Source organism: Hypanus sabinus, unplaced genomic scaffold, assembly GCF_030144855.1.
Source record: "Hypanus sabinus isolate sHypSab1 unplaced genomic scaffold, sHypSab1.hap1 scaffold_1543, whole genome shotgun sequence".
Taxonomy (NCBI): Eukaryota; Metazoa; Chordata; class Chondrichthyes; order Myliobatiformes; family Dasyatidae; genus Hypanus; species Hypanus sabinus.
In genome coordinates this window covers 65,001-75,000 of record NW_026779620.1, presented here as the reverse complement: position 1 = coordinate 75,000, position 10,000 = coordinate 65,001, and positions in this window count along the sequence as shown.

Genomic DNA, 10,000 nt, shown 5'->3' with positions numbered 1-10,000 from the left:
TAACGACTTGTCCCGGCCGGGCTGGTTAACGACTTGTCTCGCCGACGTTGGTTAACGACTTGTCCCGGCCGGGCTGGTTAACGACTTGTCTCGCCGACGTTGGTTAACGACTTGTCCCGGCCGGGCTGGTTAACGACTTGTCCCGGCCGGGCTGGTTAACGACTTGTCCCGGCAGGGCTGGTTAACGACTTGTCTCGCCGACGTTGGTTAACGATTTGCCAGGGCCCGGTCGGGCAACCCGATTGCCCGCCCGGGGATTGGGTTCGGGCTAGGGTTAGGGTTAGGGTTAGGGTTAGGGTTAGGGTTAGGGTTAGGGTTAGGGTTAGGGTTAGGGTTAGGGTTAGGGTTAGGGTTAGGGTTAGGGTTAGGGTTGGGGCTAGGGTTAGGGTTAGGGTTAGGGTTGGGGCTAGGGTTAGGGTTAGGGTTGGGGTTAGCTTTAGGGTTAGGGCTGGGGTTAGGGTTAGGGTTGGGGTTAGGGTTAGGGTTGGGGCTAGGGTCAGGGCTAGGGCTAGGATATGGGTTGGGGCTTGGGCTGGGGCTAGGGTTAGGGTTAGGGTTAGGGTTGGGGTTGGGGTTAGGGTTAGGGTTAGCGTTCGGGTTGGGGCTAGGGCTCGGGTGAGGGCGGGGGTTAGCTTTAGGGTTAGGGCTGGGGTTAGGGCTAGGGTTGGGGTTGGTGTTAGGGTTAGGGTTAGCGTTCGGGTTGGGGCTAGGGCTCGGGTTAGAGCGGGGGTTAGCTTTAGGGTTAGGGCTGGGGTTAGGGCTAGGGTTGGGTCTAGGGTCAGGGCTAGGCCTAGGATATGGGTTGGGGCTTGGGCTGGGGCTAGGGCTCGTGCTATAGCCAGGGTTAGTTTTAAGGTTTGGGTTGTGCTCCTGGCAGGTCCGCACGCGTCATACCTCGGCGGGTGGCCGCGAGGGGACGTCTTCGGAGGGCCGTGCCGGCCGAGGGGCGGCTCCTCCGTCGGGACTACAGGAGGTCGCACCGCCCATCGCAGTCCTCGGCAGACGTCGAAATTATTCCAAGTCCCGCCGCATTAGGGTTGGTTAACGACTTGTCCCGGCCGGGCTGGTTAACGACTTGTCCCGGCCGGGCTGGTTAACGACTTGTCTCGCCGACGTTGGTTAACGACTTGTCTCGCCGACGTTGGTTAACGACTTGTCCCGGCCGGGCTGGTTAACGACTTGTCTCGCCGACGTTGGTTAACGATTTGCCAGGGCCCGGGCGGGCAACCCGATTGCCCGCCCGGGGATTGGGTTCGGGCTAGGGTTAGGGTTAGGGTTAGGGTTGTGGTTGGGGTTAGGGCTCGGGTTAGGGCGGGGCTTAGGCTTAGAGCTGGGGTTAGGATTAGGGTTAGGGTTGTGGTTGGGGTTAGGGCTCGGGTTAGGGCGGGGCTTAGGCTTAGAGCTGGGGTTAGGATTAGGGTTAGGGCTGGGGTTAGGGTGAGCGTTAGGGTTGGGGCTAGGGTTAGGGTTAGGGTTAGGGTTGGGGCTAGGGTTAGGGTTAGGGTTGGGGTTAGCTTTAGGGTTAGGGCTGGGGTTAGGGTTAGGGTTAGGGTTCGGGCTAGGGTCAGGGCTAGGGCTAGGATATGGGTTGGGGCTTGGGCTGGGGCTAGGGTTAGGGTTAGGGTTAGGGTTGGGGTTGGGGTTAGGGTTAGGGTTAGCGTTCGGGTTGGGGCTAGGGCTCGGGTGAGGGCGGGGGTTAGCTTTAGGGTTAGGGCTGGGGTTAGGGCTAGGGTTGGGGTTGGGGTTAGGGTTAGGTTTAGCGTTCGGGTTGGGGCTAGGGCTCGGGTTAGGGCGGGGGTTAGCTTTAGGGTTAGGGCTAGGGTTGGGGCTAGGGTCAGGGCTAGGCCTAGGATATGGGTTGGGGCTTGGGCTGGGGCTAGGGCTCGTGCTATGGCCAGGGTTAGTTTTAAGGTTTGGGTTGTGCTCCTGGCAGGTCCGCACGCGTCATACCTCGGCGGGTGGCCGCGAGGGGACGTCTTCGGAGGGCCGTGCCGGCCGAGGGGCGGCTCCTCCGTCGGGACTACAGGAGGTCGCACCGCCCATCGCAGTCCTCGGCAGACGTCGGAATTATTCCAAGTCCCGCCGCATTAGGGTTGGTTAACGACTTGTCCCGGCCGGGCTGGTTAACGATTTGTCTCGCCGGCGTTGTTTAACGATTTGTCTCGCCGACGTTGGTTAACGATTTGCCAGGGCCCGGTCGGGCAAACCGATTGCCCGCCCGGGGATTGGGTTCGGGCCAGGTTTAGGGTTAGGGTTAGGGCCAGGGCTAGGGTTAGGGCTGGGGTTAGGTCTAGGGTTAGGGTTAGGTTCAGGGTTAGGGCTGGGGTTAGGTTTAGGGTTAGGGCGGGGGTTAGGGTTAGGGCCTGGGTTAGGGTTACGGCTGGGGTTAGGGTTAGGGTTAGGGCTAGGGCTAGGATATGGGTTAGGGCTTGGGCTGGGGCTAGGGCTCGTGTTATGGCGCTCGGCCAAAACTACGGCTTCCGCCGAATTCAAAACCTACAAGGTCCCGCGGCGGGGAGCAGCCGGGGGACGTGTTGGGAGCGACGTTCGGACCGAGGGGCGGCACTTTCGGAGGGTGGACCGGAGGTCGGTTAACCAATCGTCACGAGCCGGGGAACGGAAGAACTGTTCGCGCCGGGCCGCTGCCTAAGTCTCTGTCCTGTTCTGCATGTCAGCACCGGACCCGGTCGGTTACCGCAGAGCCGGCTCGGGACTGGTTAACGACTTGTCCCGGCCGGGCCGGTTAACCATTTCTCTCGCCGACGTCGGTTAACGATTTGCCTGAGCCCGGTCGGTTAACCAATTGTCACGAGCCGGCGAACGGAAGAACTGTCCGCGCCGGGCCGCTGCCTAAGTCTCTGTCCTGTTCTGCATGTCAGCACCGGACCCGGTCGGTTACCGCAGTGCCGGCTGGGGTCTGGTTAACGACTTGTCCCGGCCGGGCCGGTTAACCATTTGTCACGCCGAAGTTGGTTAACGACTTGTCCCGGCCGAGCCGGTTAACCATTTGTCTCGCCGACGTCGGTTAACGATTTGCCTGAGCCCGGTCGGTTAACCAATTGTCACCGAGCCGGCGAACGGAAGAACTGTCCGCGCCGGGCCGCTGCCCAAGTCTTTGTCCTGTTCTGCATGTCAGCACCGGACCCGGTCGGTTACCGCAGTGCCTGCTGGGGTCTGGTTAACGACTTGTCCCGGCCGGGCCGGTTAACCATTTGTCACGCCGAAGTTGGTTAACGACTTGTCCCGGCCGAGCCGGTTAACCATTTGTCTCGCCGACGTCGGTTAACGATTTGTCCCAGCCGGGCCGGTTAACCAATTGTCACGAGCCGGCGCGAACGGAAGAACTGTCCGCGCCGGGCCGCTGCCTAAGTCTTTGTCCTGTTCTGCATGTCAGCACCGGTCCCGGTCGGTCACCGCAGTGCCGGCTCGGGTCTGGTTAACGACTTGTCCCGGCCGGGCCGGTTAACCATTTGTCTCGCCGAAGTCGGTTAACGATTTCCCTGAGCCCGGTCGGTTAACCAATTGTCACGAGCCGGCGAACGGAAGAACTGTCCGCGCCGGGCCGCTGCCTAAGTCTCTGTCCTGTTCTGCATGTCAGCACCGGACCCGGTCGGTTACCGCAGTGCCGGCTGTGGTCTGGTTAACGACTTGTCCCGGCCGGGCCGGTTAACCATTTGTCACGCCGAAGTTGGTTAACGACTTGTCCCGGCCGAGCCGGTTAACCATTTGTCTCGCCGACGTCGGTTAACGATTTGCCTGAGCCCGGTCGGTTAACCAATTGTCACCGAGCCGGCGAACGGAAGAACTGTCCGCGCCGGGCCGCTGCCCAAGTCTTTGTCCTGTTCTGCATGTCAGCACCGGACCCGGTCGGTTACCGCAGTGCCTGCTGGGGTCTGGTTAACGACTTGTCCCGGCCGGGCCGGTTAACCATTTGTCACGCCGAAGTTGGTTAACGACTTGTCCCGGCCGAGCCGGTTAACCATTTGTCTCGCCGACGTCGGTTAACGATTTGCCTGAGCCCGGTCGGTTAACCAATTGTCACCGAGCCGGCGAACGGAAGAACTGTCCGCGCCGGGCCGCTGCCCAAGTCTTTGTCCTGTTCTGCATGTCAGCACCGGACCCGGTCGGTTACCGCAGTGCCTGCTGGGGTCTGGTTAACGACTTGTCCCGGCCGGGCCGGTTAACCATTTGTCACGCCGAAGTTGGTTAACGACTTGTCCCGGCCGAGCCGGTTAACCATTTGTCTCGCCGACGTCGGTTAACGATTTGTCCCAGCCGGGCCGGTTAACCAATTGTCACGAGCCGGCGCGAACGGAAGAACTGTCCGCGCCGGGCCGCTGCCTAAGTCTTTGTCCTGTTCTGCATGTCAGCACCGGTCCCGGTCGGTCACCGCAGTGCCGGCTCGGGTCTGGTTAACGACTTGTCCCGGCCGGGCCGGTTAACCATTTGTCTCGCCGAAGTCGGTTAACGATTTGCCGGAGCCCGGTCGGTTAACCAATTGTCACGAGCCGGCGAACGGAAGAACTGTCCGCGCCGGGCCGCTGCCTAAGTCTCTGTCCTGTTCTGCATGTCAGCACCGGACCCGGTCGGTTACCGCAGTGCCGGCTGTGGTCTGGTTAACGACTTGTCCCGGCCGGGCCGGTTAACCATTTGTCACGCCGAAGTTGGTTAACGACTTGTCCCGGCCGAGCCGGTTAACCATTTGTCTCGCCGACGTCGGTTAACGATTTGCCTGAGCCCGGTCGGTTAACCAATTGTCACCGAGCCGGCGAACGGAAGAACTGTCCGCGCCGGGCCGCTGCCCAAGTCTTTGTCCTGTTCTGCATGTCAGCACCGGACCCGGTCGGTTACCGCAGTGCCTGCTGGGGTCTGGTTAACGACTTGTCCCGGCCGGGCCGGTTAACCATTTGTCACGCCGAAGTTGGTTAACGACTTGTCCCGGCCGAGCCGGTTAACCATTTGTCTCGCCGACGTCGGTTAACGATTTGCCTGAGCCCGGTCGGTTAACCAATTGTCACCGAGCCGGCGAACGGAAGAACTGTCCGCGCCGGGCCGCTGCCCAAGTCTTTGTCCTGTTCTGCATGTCAGCACCGGACCCGGTCGGTTACCGCAGTGCCTGCTGGGGTCTGGTTAACGACTTGTCCCGGCCGGGCCGGTTAACCATTTGTCACGCCGAAGTTGGTTAACGACTTGTCCCGGCCGAGCCGGTTAACCATTTGTCTCGCCGACGTCGGTTAACGATTTGTCCCAGCCGGGCCGGTTAACCAATTGTCACGAGCCGGCGCGAACGGAAGAACTGTCCGCGCCGGGCCGCTGCCTAAGTCTTTGTCCTGTTCTGCATGTCAGCACCGGTCCCGGTCGGTCACCGCAGTGCCGGCTCGGGTCTGGTTAACGACTTGTCCCGGCCGGGCCGGTTAACCATTTGTCTCGCCGAAGTCGGTTAACGATTTGCCGGAGCCCGGTCGGTTAACCAATTGTCACGAGCCGGCGAACGGAAGAACTGTCCGCGCCGGGCCGCTGCCTAAGTCTCTGTCCTGTTCTGCATGTCAGCACCGGACCCGGTCGGTTACCGCAGTGCCGGCTGTGGTCTGGTTAACGACTTGTCCCGGCCGGGCCGGTTAACCATTTGTCACGCCGAAGTTGGTTAACGACTTGTCCCGGCCGAGCCGGTTAACCATTTGTCTCGCCGACGTCGGTTAACGATTTGCCTGAGCCCGGTCGGTTAACCAATTGTCACCGAGCCGGCGAACGGAAGAACTGTCCGCGCCGGGCCGCTGCCCAAGTCTTTGTCCTGTTCTGCATGTCAGCACCGGACCCGGTCGGTTACCGCAGTGCCTGCTGGGGTCTGGTTAACGACTTGTCCCGGCCGGGCCGGTTAACCATTTGTCACGCCGAAGTTGGTTAACGACTTGTCCCGGCCGAGCCGGTTAACCATTTGTCTCGCCGACGTCGGTTAACGATTTGCCTGAGCCCGGTCGGTTAACCAATTGTCACCGAGCCGGCGAACGGAAGAACTGTCCGCGCCGGGCCGCTGCCCAAGTCTTTGTCCTGTTCTGCATGTCAGCACCGGACCCGGTCGGTTACCGCAGTGCCTGCTGGGGTCTGGTTAACGACTTGTCCCGGCCGGGCCGGTTAACCATTTGTCACGCCGAAGTTGGTTAACGACTTGTCCCGGCCGAGCCGGTTAACCATTTGTCTCGCCGACGTCGGTTAACGATTTGTCCCAGCCGGGCCGGTTAACCAATTGTCACGAGCCGGCGCGAACGGAAGAACTGTCCGCGCCGGGCCGCTGCCTAAGTCTTTGTCCTGTTCTGCATGTCAGCACCGGTCCCGGTCGGTCACCGCAGTGCCGGCTCGGGTCTGGTTAACGACTTGTCCCGGCCGGGCCGGTTAACCATTTGTCTCGCCGAAGTCGGTTAACGATTTGCCGGAGCCCGGTCGGTTAACCAATTGTCACGAGCCGGCGAACGGAAGAACTGTCCGCGCCGGGCCGCTGCCTAAGTCTCTGTCCTGTTCTGCATGTCAGCACCGGACCCGGTCGGTTACCGCAGTGCCGGCTGTGGTCTGGTTAACGACTTGTCCCGGCCGGGCCGGTTAACCATTTGTCACGCCGAAGTTGGTTAACGACTTGTCCCGGCCGAGCCGGTTAACCATTTGTCTCGCCGACGTCGGTTAACGATTTGCCTGAGCCCGGTCGGTTAACCAATTGTCACCGAGCCGGCGAACGGAAGAACTGTCCGCGCCGGGCCGCTGCCCAAGTCTTTGTCCTGTTCTGCATGTCAGCACCGGACCCGGTCGGTTACCGCAGTGCCTGCTGGGGTCTGGTTAACGACTTGTCCCGGCCGGGCCGGTTAACCATTTGTCACGCCGAAGTTGGTTAACGACTTGTCCCGGCCGAGCCGGTTAACCATTTGTCTCGCCGACGTCGGTTAACGATTTGCCTGAGCCCGGTCGGTTAACCAATTGTCACCGAGCCGGCGAACGGAAGAACTGTCCGCGCCGGGCCGCTGCCCAAGTCTTTGTCCTGTTCTGCATGTCAGCACCGGACCCGGTCGGTTACCGCAGTGCCTGCTGGGGTCTGGTTAACGACTTGTCCCGGCCGGGCCGGTTAACCATTTGTCACGCCGAAGTTGGTTAACGACTTGTCCCGGCCGAGCCGGTTAACCATTTGTCTCGCCGAAGTCGGTTAACGATTTGCCTGAGCCCGGTCGGTTAACCAATTGTCACGAGCCGGCGAACGGAAGAACTGTCCGCGCCGGGCCGCTGCCTAAGTCTCTGTCCTGTTCTGCATGTCAGCACCGGACCCGGTCGGTTACCGCAGTGCCGGCTGGGGTCTGGTTAACGACTTGTCCCGGCCGGGCCGGTTAACCATTTGTCACGCCGAAGTTGGTTATCGACTTGTCCCGGCCGAGCCGGTTAACCATTTGTCTCGCCGACGTCGGTTAACGATTTGTCCCAGCCGGGCCGGTTAACCAATTGTCACGAGCCGGCGCGAACGGAAGAACTGTCCGCGCCGGGCCGCTGCCTAAGTCTTTGTCCTGTTCTGCATGTCAGCACCGGTCCCGGTCGGTCACCGCAGTGCCGGCTCGGGTCTGGTTAACGACTTGTCCCGGCCGGGCCGGTTAACCATTTGTCTCGCCGACGTCGGTTAACGACTTGTCCCGGCCGGGCCGGTTAACCATTTGTCACGCCGAAGTTGGTTAACGACTTGTCCCGGCCGGGCCGGTTAACCATTTGTCACGCCGAAGTTGGTTAACGACTTGTCCCGGTCGGGCCGGTTAACGATCTGCCAGGGCCCGGTCGGGAACTCGATTGCCCGCCCGGGTACTGTTGTCTTGCTCCACCGCACGGCCGGGGGAGTCGGTCGGCACGGCTAACGAGCCGTCCGAGAACTGCCGGTTAACCAGTTGCCCGGTGGCAATTCGTTAACTGAGTCCGCTCCGGAAGTCTGGATGCGGGTCGGATTTGAGGGTCGTAGCCGGGCAGGAGTTCCAGAGGCTCGGCAGCCGGGGTCAGATACGGCCGCCCCTTTGACACATGCAATTTCTGTACGGGGGCATTGGCGGGGTTTCCGGAGATTTACGGGGAGGCGTTTTTCTCGACCACTTAGGAGTGGTCGACGGGCGTTACGGGCCTCCCCACTTCGTTAACCCGGGCCGCGCGGCGGTATTTCCGCACGCTTCCCAAGGTCGCCCGTATGGATTTTCGGACGAATTCCCAATGGCGGAAGTCAGTCAGCGGGACGTATCCGCAGGCCCAAGCCGACCGAGGGGCTGCATGTACGGGCTGACTACCGGTGCTCGGGCCGCCGAATCGAAACCTTGCCCGAATGATTTTCTGACAAAGTCCCGCGGCGGGGAGACGCGAGGGGACGAATTCGGAGGGTCGTGCCGGCCGAGGGGCGGCATTTTCGGTGGGACTACCGCAGGTCCCTCCGCCAAAAATAGGGCTACGGCCCGATCGAAAATCTGACAAAGTCCCGCTGCGGTGAGCCGCGAGGGGACGTATTCGGAGGGCCGTGCCGGCCGAGGGGCGGCATTTTCGGTGGGACTACCGCAGGTCCCACCGCCGATCCGAGACCTTGGCAGAAGTCGAAATTATTCCAAGTCCCAACTCGGAAGTCGGAATGAAGGCTGATTCGGGGCCCTGCTGCCGGCCGAAGCGGACGATGCACGGCGGCACTACCGGAGGGCCGACCGCCGACAGAGGCGCGTGCTCCCGGCGCCGCGCCGGTTAACCAATTGACGGCGGAAGTCTGTGAAGGTCGGATCCAGCCCGTCGGGCGGGCCCGAGGTGCGACGAGGCCGGCGTGAGCTCCGGGCGTCTTACCGCCGGTTTGACACACGTCATTGTTGTACGGTCAGTCGCGGCGCCGGTTAACCAGTTAGGCCCGGAGAGCGCTATGAAGGTTGCATTTGCCCCGCCTGGCCGGGCCAAGGTACGACCTGCCCGGCAGGACTTCCGGCAGGCGTCCCGCCGACTTGACACATGCAATTTCTGTACGGGGGCATTGGCGGGGTTCCCGGAGATTTTCGGGAACACGTTTTCCAGAGGCACTTAGACGGATTTCCAGTGGTACGGTTGACACACGAGACAGACAGACAACACAACACACACAGTGCGGAGGCCGAAGTGAACCTTCGGGGGTTATTTCGGACTCAGTAAGCGGGAGGCCAGGCGAGCTCCGCGACTTACAGTGATTTATAGACAGAAAAGGCTTTTGAATGCTTACCGAGGTGAAGGCAGACGGGAAGTCCGAGGACGCGCCAGGGGCTCCGGACAGGGTCTGAGCGGGAACCGTGGGCGACGGCCGGCAGACCGACGGGTAGCCAAAAGCCTTTTAGGAGGGGAGCACGCACTTTGTGTGACGGAGACTTGTGTGGGAACCAGCCTGCCACGGGTGCCCTCGCGAGTGTCGTCTGCGGAGACCTCTGTTCCCCGATCGATGCGGCTTGGTCGGTCCTACCTTTGGGAGAGGCCGAGTGGAAGCGACGGTCTCGACACGTGCGGCGAACTTCCACGCTCGGCTCGTTACCATCTCCGGAGGTGGGTTGATGGGTCTGCCGCGGGGCGGCCCGATACCGACCGAGGTCTTCATGCTTCGGACGGAATTGGACGTTGGGCATTCGCACGTTTGCACCGCGATCGATCAGCCGGATTCCCCCGCCGGCGGACGAGACTGCTGCGCCCACGAATGACGGGGGCCGGGCGGGCGGCCGTCGACCATCCCGAGAAGGCAGGCACACACGCGCTCCATACCTAGGCGGTGAAGGTGCGGACCTCACCGGAGCGGACGACGGGGCGGGATGGCGAGGCGCTCACCGGCGCGGCGTTGGCCCCGGGCCGTCGGAGGCGAGCGGCGACCGTCGACCGTCCCGAGAGCCAACTCGGCAGGAGCGGTGCGGGTGCGGACCCCACCCAGCGACGCGGCTCGAGAGGGGGCGGCGCGGCGCCGCGACGAGCATGGCCCGAGAGTGCAGGGGACGGGCGCGCCGGCCGC